Consider the following 13,284-nt stretch of genomic DNA (forward strand, 5'->3'; position numbering starts at 1 on the left):
GTTATTACAATGATTACATTAATCCTGTAACAATTAACTCATTTGCAATCTCAGGACACCACGGAAAAGTTTATTTAACGGGTTACCGTTTTCCAAATTAACTCTTAAAGATATAAATATCTCTTACATTTCAGTCATTAATTAATTGTTTACCTTCTATGAGTCTCATTCTGAATGTCGCAAAATCCTTAGATATCTGCACGAACCCTAGCATAAATGATGAATCAGCGATATACAAATTGGCTTAATTATTTATTTACTAACTAACTAACTAAAAACACAGAATTACATAATCACACAAATAGTTGGTTATTGGTTACTAACACAATGCAATGAATGGTCCCTGGTGGACTAAACCGATATGACGGCTTGGTAGACAACGGAATGGGGTGGGGACAGATCAGAGCGGGAAAGACAGAGTGGGAGAGACAGAGAGTGGGCTTATTGTACATACATGTGGAAAATACGGCCATCGTCAATATGGATATTTAGCACCCTAACAACCGCACTGCCCCTTTAACACTTGTAAAATAGTGAACTTTACCTCTGCTTTCCTATGCCAGGTGAGAAGCCCAATGTGTGCCAGGTGTGTGGCAAAGCCTTCAGCCAGAGCTCCAACCTCATCACTTGCAGCCATCAGCACAGTGGCAACCAACCCTACCACTGACCCCGCTGCCTCTTCGGCTTCCAACGCAAACAGAACGACCCTGCTACCAGCTGACCTGAGATCAGTTTTAATGAGCAAGAGAACTGCTGCACATAGATAGCAACTCAGAGACTTTCACACGGTTGCTATTTTTTGCATTCTCAGGCTGATCGTCTTATTATTTTAGGTTATCAAACTCCCTTGATAGTCAGTGATTTACCTGTAAGGGGGTAGTTAAAGATATGTCCCTTTGAGATATAATACGTTTTAGCGCTTGACAAATATATTGATCTTGTGACACCCACCTAGCTTCTCTGGAACTGAGTCATCTTCTTCAGTTCTCTGGAATAATAACATTTACCTGGAATGGATTGGGCTGAGAACTTCCCACCTTCCCTCTCTCTGGCAGCGTTACCCTATAAAAGCAGAGCCGTCTCTCCACTCTGCACTAGAACACCTGATTACTACAACCTTCAAGCGCGCCACCGCACCGAGGAAGAACACACACAGGTAAATACATCATTTAAAATACATGCTTTAGGTGTTGTCCTCATACTATTGTCCTCATGCCAATGACCCCAGACTTAATTGCTACAGAGAAATGTGTGGGAACAAGATCAGCCTTATGGTGACATACATGGGCGCCTGACTTTGTCTGAAAGTGAATTTTAAAAATCGTGCAATTCTACAAAGTTTCTTCACAGGAGGAATCCATATTTATGAACAGAACACAACTATTTGTTCTTAGGTTCTGACACAATAAATTAAATTGAACTCCAGTCCTTAAATGAAAAAAAACTATATTTTTAGAAAACAAGGATAAAACAATATGTGCAAATTTATCTAGGCCTATATGGCAACAGTTCGCAAAAACAATGCCTAATTTATTATAACCATTACAGATAACAAATCCTAATTGCTAAATTGACCCATATATATTCAGTCAATAAAAAGTGCCTTTTGAAACCATAATCTTAACATATTATATTATATACTATATCATGGAACACAATCTTCAAAAAGGCAGTAACCTCAGCATGCGCTTAACTGTAGAAGCCTAGGGCTGTACAACGCACAGTAGGTTGGTGGCACCTTAATTGGGAAGAACGGGCTGGTGGTAACGACTGAAGCGGAATCAGTGGAATGGCATCAAATACATCTAATACATGATTTCCAGGTGTTTGATGACATTCCATTTGTGCCGTTCCCGCCACTTTTATAAGCGTTCTCCCCTCAGCAAGATACTCAGAAATGGGGGATACTGTCAGTCTTGTATCAATATGATACCAAATATTATGATCTCAGTATCTAGAGCAGCCTCCACTGAAATGGCATAGCCTTCTTTTGTTCATTTGATCATTTGTTAGATTTGTCTTCTTTTTGGATACTACGTTTCTTAATAAAATGTCTACAAATATATGTTTTAGTGTAATGATGTTATTGCCTATGTTAGGTTGCTTTTCAACACTGAGTGGAAGACCCATGTATGCATTTATAAGTTATATTCTTCATGAATTAATGGGTAGCCTATTAATTTAAATGATCAAAATGGATGAAAATATCAGAGTGGGCATTTCAATTATGAATGACGTGACACACCAGGATTTTATAGTCCTTTGTTCCTGGCACAGGTCAGATATATCAAGTTAAAAAAACATAATATAATATAATATTTTTCCAAATAAAAAGTTGGCAGTGTGAAGACATGTGCGTCTCCTGCCTGGAACAGTTACTCTCAAATAGTGATCATTTGAAACAGGCTCATTTGGCAGAGTTGAACAACTTTTTTCAGTGTTCCAAACCAAAATCTGTCTTCTTTTCAATATACAGACGTTCGATTTAGTTCAATCTGCCTGTTCATTGGAATTTTCTAAATGGACAATTCCCATTGAACACTGCATGGTGATGAATTACGGCCACAACATCTGTTTGTTGAAAACAACAAGTAGACTGGGCTTAATGTTTCCGATGAAAATATGTCCTTTACCAAACTAATGTTGCAAATTGTTTCGTTTTTAAATGTTTAGTTTATTCTTTTTTTATTCACTTTGCCATAATGGAGTATTTTGTGTAGATCAGTCAAAATCCCTATGAAATCAAATGTTGTTCCTGTTTGTAACACCCAAAAAATGGGAAATAGTCAGAGGGGTGTGATACTTATTATAGGCACTGTAATGAAACTGAACCTCAAGAGACTGTTGAAGCCGCCATTTCTCAGAGTCCTACAACTACTGACTGGTTCTCAAGCTAGTTTTATTTTATTTTATTGTGAAACAAATGTGTTAGTTTTAATAATTGAATAGTGCCTTATTTCAGTTATTGTTACAGTTGTTGAATTTACATGCATATCTCTTTTGATGTTGACGGAATACAAGATAGCTGGAAGGGAGGAGTTGTTACGTGTGATATGTGATACTGTTATATAGAATTTATCCTAGGCACTACTTTGTTGTTACTGTGGAACCTAGAGCATTGATACTAATTGAGTACTGCGCCTGCTCATGAATGTTCTGTGCTTGAACTTGAGCATAAGGAGCAAGACATCGCAAAAGACATGCAATGCCACTTAGTGCAATGGTGACTAATAATGATACATTGCACAGATACACTTTGCTTAAATGTTGTCTGAGTGTTGGAGTGTTCCCCTGGCTATCTGTAAAATAACAAATTGGTGCCATCTGGTTTGCTTAATATGAGGAATTTGAAACTAATTACACTTTTACTTTGATAAATAAGTATATTTTAGCAATTGCATTTACTTTTGATACTTAAGTATATTTAAAACCAAATACTTTTAGACTTTTACTCAAGTAGTATTTTACTGGATAACTTGAGTCATTTTCTATTAAGGTATCTTTACTTTTACTCAAGAATGACAATTGGGTAATTTTTCCACCACTGAATTGAATCAACTTAACCCTTAATTACCATCTTTCTCTCCCCCTCTCCTCTCTCTATAGTTGCAGCAATGGATTGTGCTTCAACTGATGTCCCTTCACATACCAACAGCCAAAGCGTCTGCAAAAAAAAACAATGTGTTGCCAAATGTCCTACTGAATCAGGCCAAAACATATCAGGCCAAAACGTATCAGGCCAAAACGTATCAGGCCAAAATGTAACAGGCAATGTGAGCGGAAACATTTCCATTGGCAACCAGGCCAAAACCACCAGTCATACTGGTATGTAAACCCTATCCAGCGGGAGGGAATCTACATATAAATAAATCAATTCATATTTTATTGTTTTGTGGCCATTCAACATGGGAATATAACACATTAGACATTTCAAAGCATAAAGCAATTACATGTCCATATACATACACATTTCACAGCTCAGTTCCAGCACCAGCATAAAACATGGTTTATTGTTGCTCATAGCAGTGTTCAATGCAAACTCCAAATACTGACAACCACATTTATTTCAGCACTGTCCAATGACTCTCTCTCGTTCTCTTAGCTTAACAAACAACTCCCAGAAAAACTGTCGCACCCAGCATCACCATAGCCAACATAACAGGTGGCAAAGTGGGTCTCTACTACAAGGCAGAGAAGATGGCTCTCTGTGACCTCATCGATGGGAGTCAACTCAGGAAGGGCCACTCCATTCTCATCCTGGAAAACACCTTTAAGAAGACCCCTCTTCCTCCTCTATGTCACTGGCTTCCAAGTAGAAAGTGACAATACACACAGATTAAACTACATACACATTATTGATAAAAAATAAAGACAGAATATATCCCAGATAGGTGAAAAAGTGCTACAAGATATACTTTGATTGTATGGTCAGCAATGTAATCAATGTAGGTTTTTGATAAAAAAATATTACCAAACTGAGAATGTTAGTATGTGTTCTGTAAGATGTTATCATGTGTGTGTGTGTGTGTGTGTGTGATTACATTACATGATTGGGGTTGCCACCAGATATTGTCACGATCGTCTTCTTGAGAGAGATTGGACCAAGGCGCAGCGTGTGCAAAATACATCTTCTTTTATTGAGAAGAGAGAGAAAACACAAAACGAACACTATATACAAACTAACAAAACAGCTAAATAACGTAAGTGCACAGACCAGCAACAAACGTTCAACATAGACAACTACCCACAAAAGCCTACTGCCTATGGCAGCCTTAAATATGGCTCCCAATCAGAGACAATGAATGACAGCTGTCTCTGATTGAGACCCAATCTAGGCAGCCATAGACATAACTAGACAACCTCACTCTTCTCTACCCCATACACATACAACACCCCTAGACTAGACAAAACACACAAAGACAACCCACCCCAACTCACGCCCTGACCAACTAAATAAATAACAGAAAAAGGAACAATAGGTCAGGAACGTGACAGATATCCTACATACTGATACTAATTTTAACAAAGGTCAACAACACAATATTGTAATCAAAGTTTTATTTCTAAGGTTGTAGTAATTTTATTTCAAGCACAGTGTGATGGTGCAATATACTTAAAGGGAGCACAAATATATACAGCAGTGATAAAATCTGCACATTTACTCATTACATTCGATTTGAAAATCATTTTAACTGGAATGTTAGATGAATGCAGTGTTTCCCCAACTAAAGGTTTGATGATTAGTTGAATCAAGTGTGTTAGTGCTAAGGAAAAAACTAAAATAGAACCACTTTCACGCCACATGGCTCTGTCCACCCACCCTACAATTCTGGAAAGAAACCATACACAAACTGTCCACCCTTTTGGGTCACAGCATTCCACTCTCCCCAATCTTCTGCCTTCTTGGAGATCATCAGTCCATTTCTATTGCCTTAAATATATCCAAGAAAACAATATTTCTCAACTACAAAAACAGAATCCAACAGTCTATTTTGTCAATGGATTAACCTCCTCACAGACCACATCACAATGGGAAAAAATACAGCATCCACCAAAGACAAAATCCAGTCCTTGAACGGAAACTGGACCCCACTCCTCAACTCCTTGCAGCTACAGATGAGCTGATCCCACCCTAGTGTTTCCTCTGACACCCAAGTTGCTATTAATATTTATTTGTATACATTATATGGAGCAGCAGTTGAAAGGTACAATGTTTGATAGTTGATTGATGTTGTACAGTCAGGTCCATAATTATTGGTACTCTTGAAAAAGGTTAGCAGAAAATACTGAGCTATATTGAATGCAATTTTGGGGGGGAAATTGTATTCTTTTAAACTACCTGTTTTGAATACTCCCCTTGCGAGGTTAAATACACTGAGCCTTTAAAGAGAGAACACGTTGAGAGGAATTCTAGACTATTTCTCCAAATATAATCTTTCCAGATCCTTTATGTCCTTTGTCTACTCTTATGGACTGCCCTCTTCAATTCAAACCACAGGTTTTTAGGGGCTCAAGTCCAGAAACTGAGATGGCCATTGCAAAATGTTGATTTTGTGGTCAATTCACCATTTCTTTGTGGATTTTGATTAGTGCTTGGGGTTACTGTCTCGCTGGAAGATCCACTTGCTGCCAAGTGTCATTCTCCTGGCAGTGACAACCAGGTTCTTGGCTAAAATGTCCTGGCACTTGGTAAATTGCATAATGCCGTTGACCTTAACTGGGTCCCCTGGACTTTTTTTTAGTTTGAAGCGCTGTCACAATGCCACCATTAAGATGTTTAAAACTTGTCTCAGCAGCATACATTTGAGATTTTTTGATGCAACGAGGGTAGAAATTGCTTATTTGGTCGATATTACTTACCAAGCAAAGCAGAGCTGTTTTATTGAGGTACAAATATCCTGTGCTTTTTCATTTTGCGCATAAGTGTCTACAAACTCAGCTTGTCTACATTGTAACTGCAAAGCATATATGGCTCAGCCAGGACTGTTACAATTGTAACATTTTTTACACAAATTATGTGTAACAACACCCTGAGTGCATTGGACATGAAACAACGACACAAATGTAATAGCACAACAAAATATATATATATAGTTTTACATTTGCAGGTGACTACACTTTTTCTAATTTCAGTCACTAGTTAGCACAGCCACAGTCATAAACCCTAGCCTCATACTATAATTTCTTAAAATCTGATTTTAAATCTCAACCCATACCTTAATCACACTGCTAACCTTATGCCTAGCCCTGACCCTAACCTTAAATTAGGACCTGAAAGCAAATTTTTGTTTTAAGGAATGTTTACATTATAACCAATTTAGACTTTGTGGCTGTGGTAGCGCGCACCGGAGGGAAGCAAAACCTCCCAGTGGGCAAAACCATTAATCTTGAGGCAACGGGAAGGGGTTGTAAAAAATATATATAAATTATTATATAATATATAAAATGTACATATCTCTTTTAATACAGACTAGCTCAAAACATTGCTAATCAGTAATAACCAATGAGTAATCTAACCTAACAATTCCACAGCTACTACCTTATACACACAGGTGTAAAGGGATAAAGAATATGTACAGAACGGCATAGGCAAGATGCAGTAGTTGGTATAGAGTACAGTATATACATATACATATGAGATGAGTAATGTAGGGTATGTAAACATTATATTAAGTGGCATTGTTTAAAGTGGCTAGTGATACATTTTTACATAAATTTCCATCAATTCCCATTATTAAAGTGGCTGGAGTTGAGTCAGTATGTTGGCAGCGGCCACTAAATGTTAGTTGTGGCTGTTTAACAGTCTGATGGGTCTAGGGTGAGCACAAATATATATATATAGGGAGGAAAAGCCTGCATATTTCCTCATTACCTTGGATTTGAAGATCATGTGAACTAGAATGTTAGATACAGCGCATTAGGAAAGTGTTCAGAACCCTTGACTTTATCCACATTTTGTTACTTTACAGCCTTCTTCTAAAATGGATTAAATACTTTTTTCTACACACAATACCCCATAATGACAAAGCAAAAACATTTTTGCAAATGTAAATTTATTAAAAAGACTGAAATAACATATTTACCTACGAATTCAGATCCTTTGCTATGAGACTCAAAATTGAGCTCAGGTGCATCCTGTTTCCATTAATCATCCTTGATATGTTTCTACTACTTGATTGGAGTCCACCTGTGGTAACTTCAATTGGTTGGACATGATTTGAAAAGGCACCAACATGTCTATATAAGGTCCCACAGTTGACAGTGCATGTCAGAGCAAAAACCAAGCCATGAGGACAAAGGAATTGTCCATAGATCTCCAAGACAGGATTGTGTCAAGTCCCAAATCCGGGGAAGGGTACCAACACATTTCTGCAGCATTGAAGGTTCCCAAGAATACAGTGGCCTCCATCATTCTTAAATGGAAGAAGTTTGGAACCTTCAAGACTCTGCCTAGAGCTGGCCACCCGGCCAAACTGAGCAATCGGGGGAGAAGGGCCTTAGTCAGGGAGGTGACCAAGAACCTGATGGTCACTCTGACAGAGCTCCAGAGTTCCTCTTTGGAGATGGGAGAACCTTCCAGAAGGACAACCATCTCTGCAGCACTCCACCAATCAGACCTTTATGGTAGAGTGACCAGACAGAAGCCACTCATCACTAAAAGGCATCTAATGGACTCTCAGACCATGACAAACAAGATACTCTGGACTGATGAAACCAAGAGTTATCTCTTTGGCTGAAAGCCAAGCGTAACGTCTTGAGGAAACCTGGCACCATCCCTACGGTGAAGCAAGGTGGTGGCAGCATCATGCTGTGGGGATGTTTTTCAGCGGTAGGGACAGGGAGACTAGTCAGGATTGAGGGAAAGATGAACGGAGCAAAGTACAGAGAGATCCTTGATGGAAACCTGCTCCAGAGTGCTGAGGACCTCAGACTGGGGCGAAGGTTCACCTTCCAACAGGAGAACGACCCCAAGCACACAGCCAAGACAAAGCAGGAGTGGCTTCGGGACAAGTATGAATGTCCTTGAGTGGCCCAGACAGAGCCCGGACTTGAACCCAATCAAACATTTCTGGAGAGACCTGAAAATAGGTGTGCAGCAACGCGCCCCATCCAACCTGATAGTGCTTGAGAGGATCTGCAGAGAAGAATGGGAGAAACTCCCCAAATACAGGTGTGCCAAGCTTGTAGCGTCATACCCAAGAAGACTCAAGGCTGTAATCGCTGCCAAAGGTGTTTTAGCAAATTACTGAGTAAAGGGTCTGAATACTTATTATTAAGTAAATGTGATTTTTCAGTTTTTTATCTGTAATACATTTTCTAAAATTACAACAAAAAAATGCCTTGTGATTACGGGGTATTATGTGTAGATTGATGAGGGGGGAAAAACGATTTAATACATTTTAGAATAAGGTTGTAACATAACAAAATGTAGAAAAAGTCAAGGGGTCTGATTAATTTCCGAATGCACTGTAAATACAGTGTCTCTTAATACGCATCATGAGTGATGATAAGTTGAATCAAATGTGTTAGTGCTAGGGCAGAAACAATAATGTCCACCTCTTTGGGTCCCTGGACCTGGATTAAGAAAAAGTAGATTAATGCATTAATAAAAATCAACAACACTCCAGGCAACCACTTTCACGCCACATGGCTCTGTCCACCCACCCTACAATTCTGGAAAGAAACCATACACAAACTGTCCACCCTTTTGGGTCACAGCATTCCACTCTCCCCAATCTTCTGCCTTCTTGGAGATCATCAGTCCATTTCTATTGCCTTAAATATATCCAAGAAAACAATATTTCTCAACTACAAAAACAGAATCCAATAGTCTATTTTGTCAATGGATTAACCTTCTCACAGACCACATCACAATGGGAAAAAAAACAGCATCCACCAAAGACAAAATCCAGTCCTTGAACGGAAACTGGACCCCACTCCTCAACTCCTTGCAGCTACAGATGAGCTGATCCCACCCTAGTGTTTCCTCTGACACCCAAGTTGCTATTAATATTTATTTGTATATATTATATGGAGCAGCAGTTGAAAGGTACACAGTTTGATAGTTGATTGATGTTGTACGGCCAGGTCCATCATTTTTTGTATTCTTGATAAAGATGAGCAAAAAACAGAGGTATATTGTAAGCAATTTGTTGTAGCTAATACAATTGTTCAGCTTAAGAGATTTTGTTAAACACGTTAAAGATATTGGTAAAAATGATTGGCATCCCTGTTTTGAACACTCCAGCACACTCCCCTTGCAAGGTTAATGACACAGAGCCTTTAAAAAAAGAGGACATTTTTTCAGATATATCCTTCATCTGCTGTTATGGACTGCCCTCTTCAATTCAAACCACAGGTTTTCAGAGGTTCAAGTCCGGAGACTTCGATGGCTATTGCAAAACTTTGATTTTGTGGTCAATTCACCATTTCTTTCTCGATTTTGATTAGGGCTTGGGATTATTTTTTATTTAACCTTTATTTATCTAGGCAAGTCAGTTAAGAACTGACTTGGGGCGGCAGCGTAGCTGTAACGGTAGTCGTCATATTCCTCCTCCTCGGACGAGGAGAGGCGAGAAGGATCGGACCAATACGCGGAGTGGTTAGTGTTCATGATGAATGATTTATTATAACGGAAAAACTGAACACTGAAAATACAAAACAAATAAACGAAGTGCAGAAAACAGATACAGTACCGTGTGGTGAAAAACACAAACACGGAAACAAACACCCACAAAAAACACGTGAAACCCAGGCTGCCTAAGTATGATTCTCAATCAGGGACAACGATTGACAGCTGCCTCTGATTGAGAATCATACCAGGCCGAACACAAAAATCCCAACATAGAAAATCAACCATAGACAAACCCACCCAACTCACGCCCTGACCAACTCAAATAAATACAAGACAAAGGAAAACAGGTCAGGAACGTGACAGAACCCCCCCTTAAGGTGCGAACTCCGGGCGCACCACCATAACTTCTAGGGGAGGGTCTGGGTGGGCGTCTGTCCACGGTGGCGGCTCTGGCGCGGGACGTGGACCCCACCTTAACAATGTCTTTGTCCGCCTCCTTACTCGCCCCCGTGGCCTCCTCCTAACAACCACCCTCCATGTACGCAGCACCGGACTAAGGGGCAGCTCCGGACTGAGGGGCAGCACCGGACTAAGGGGCGGATCCTGGCTGGCTGGCTCTGGCGGATCCTGGCTGGCCGGTTCTGGCGGATCCTGGCTGGCCGGCTTTGGCGGATCCTGGCTGGCCGGCTCTGGCGGATCCTGGCTGGCCGGCTCTGGCGGATCCTGGCTGGCCGGCTCTGGCGGATCCTGGCTGGCCGGCTCTGGCTGGTCCTGGCTGGACGGCTCTGGCTGGTCCTGGCTGGACGGCTCTGGCTGGTCCTGGCTGGACGGCTCTGGCTGGTCCTGGCTGGACGGCTCTGGCTGGTCCTGGCTGGACGGCTCTGGCTGGTCCTGGCTGGACGGCTCTGGCTGGTCCTGGCTGGGCGGCTCTGGCTGATCCTGGCTGGACGGCTCTGGCTGATCCTGGCTGGACGGCTCTGGCTGGTCCTGGCTGGGCGGCTCTGGCTGATCCTGGCTGGACGGCTCTGGCTGATCCTGGCTGGACGGCTCTGGCTGATCCTGGCTGGACGGCTCTGGCGGATCCTGGCTGGACGGCTCTGTCTGCTCATGGCTGGCGGAAGGCTCTGACTGCTCATGGCTGGCGGAAGGCTCTGGCTGCTCCTGTCTGGCGGAAGGCTCTGGCTGCTCCTGTCTGGCGGAAGGCTCTGGCTGCTCCTGTCTGGCGGAAGGCTCTGGCTGCTCCTGTCTGGCGGACGGCTCTGACGGCTCGGGACAGACGGGCAGCTCTGACGGCTCGGGACAGACGGGCAGCTCTGACGGCTCGGGACAGACGGGCAGCTCTGACGGCTCGGGACAGACGGACAGCTCTGACGGCTCGGGACAGACGGACAGCTCTGACGGCTCGGGACAGACGGACAGCTCTGACTGTGCTGTGCAGGCAGGCAGCTCAGACAGTGCTGGGCAGATGAGAGACTCTGGCTGCGCTGGAGAAGAGGAATGCTCTGACAGCGCTGGAGAAGAGGAATGCTCTGACAGCGCTGGACAGGTGGGAGCAACTGGGGAGAGAACCCCGCACCCCGCCTGGTGCGGGGGGCTGCCACCGGAGGACTGGTACGTGGAGGTGGCACCGGGTATACCGGACCGTGAAGGAGGACACGCGCTCTTGAGCACTGAGCCTGCCCAACCTTACCAGGTTGAATGATCCCCGTAGCCCTGCCAGTGCGGCGAGGTGGAATAGCCCGCACTGAGCTATGCTGGCGAACCGGGGACACCATTTGTAAGGCTGGTGCCATGTACGCCGGCCCGAGGAGACGCACTGGAGGCCAGATGCGTTGGGCCGGGTTCATGACACCCGGCTCGATGCCCAACCTAGCCCTACCAGTGCGGCGAGGTGGAATAGCCCGCACTGGACTAAGCACGCGTACTGGGGACACCGTGCGCTTTACCGCATAACACGGTGTCTGACCAGTACGACGCCCTCTCACTCCACGGTAAGCACGGGGAGTTGGCTCAGGTATCCTACCCGGCTTTGCCACACCCCGCGTGTGCCCCCCCCAATACATTTTTGGGTCTGACTCTCGGGCTCCCAACCGCGTCGCCGTGCTGCCTCCTCATACCAGCGCCTCTCTGCCTTCGCTGCCTCCAACTCCACCTTGGGACGGCGATATTCCCCTGGCTGAACCCAGGGTCCTTTGCCGTCCAGGATCTCTTCCCAGGTCCACGAGTCCTGTGTCTTCTGTTGCTGCTGTCGCTGCCCTTCTCCACTCCGCTTGGTCCTTTGTTGGTGGGTGTTTCTGTAACGGTAGTCGTCATATTCCTCCTCCTCGGACGAGGAGAGGCGAGAAGGATCGGACCAATACGCGGAGTGGTTAGTGTTCATGATGAATGATTTATTATAACGGAAAAACTGAACACTGAAAATACAAAACAAATAAACGAAGTGCAGAAAACAGATACAGTACCGTGTGGTGAAAAACACAAACACGGAAACAAACACCCACAAAAAACACGTGAAACCCAGGCTGCCTAAGTATGATTCTCAATCAGGGACAACGATTGACAGCTGCCTCTGATTGAGAATCATACCAGGCCGAACACAAAAATCCCAACATAGAAAATCAACCATAGTCAAACCCACCCAACTCACGCCCTGACCAACTAAAATAAATACAAGACAAAGGAAAACAGGTCAGGAACGTGACAGTAGCCTAGTGGTTAGAGCATTGGACTAGTAACCGAAAGGTTGCAAATCCCCGAGCTGACAAGGTACAAATCTGTCGTTCTGCCCCTGAAAAAGGCAGTTAACTCACTGTTCCTAGGCCGTCATTGAAAATAAGAATTTGTTCTTAACTGACTTGCCTAGTTAAATAAAGGTAAAAAAATTAAAAGAACACATTGTTATTTACAATGACAGCCTACCCCGGCCAAACAACGCTGGGCAGACAATGCTGGGCCAATTGTGCACTGCCCTATGAGACTCCCAATCACAGCCAGTTGTGATACAGCCTGGAATCGAACCAGGGTCCGTAATGACATCGCTACCACTGAAATGCAGTGCCTTAGATCGCTGCGCCACTCAGGAGCACACAATTGTCTTGCTGGAAGATCCACTTGTGGCCAAGTGTCAGCCTCCTGGCAGTGCAAACCAGGTTTTTGTTTAAAATGTCCTGGTACTTGGCAAATATCATGATCCGTTGACCTTAACAAGG

At 43.2% G+C, this 13,284-nt stretch overlaps 1 long non-coding RNA gene across 1 annotated transcript; it reads left to right on the forward strand.

Moving 5' to 3' along the window:
- The first annotated feature begins 1,105 nt into the window (after positions 1-1,105).
- Positions 1,106-4,437, forward strand: LOC139568508 (uncharacterized). The gene is made up of 3 exons (XR_011673622.1): positions 1,106-1,156; positions 3,607-3,825; positions 4,103-4,437. It is a non-coding gene; the product is annotated as an uncharacterized lncRNA (long non-coding RNA).
- Positions 4,438-13,284: the final 8,847 nt, after the last annotated feature.

The sequence above is a fragment of the Salvelinus alpinus genome, chromosome 2 (assembly GCF_045679555.1).
Source record: "Salvelinus alpinus chromosome 2, SLU_Salpinus.1, whole genome shotgun sequence".
Lineage (NCBI taxonomy): Eukaryota > Metazoa > Chordata > Actinopteri > Salmoniformes > Salmonidae > Salvelinus > Salvelinus alpinus.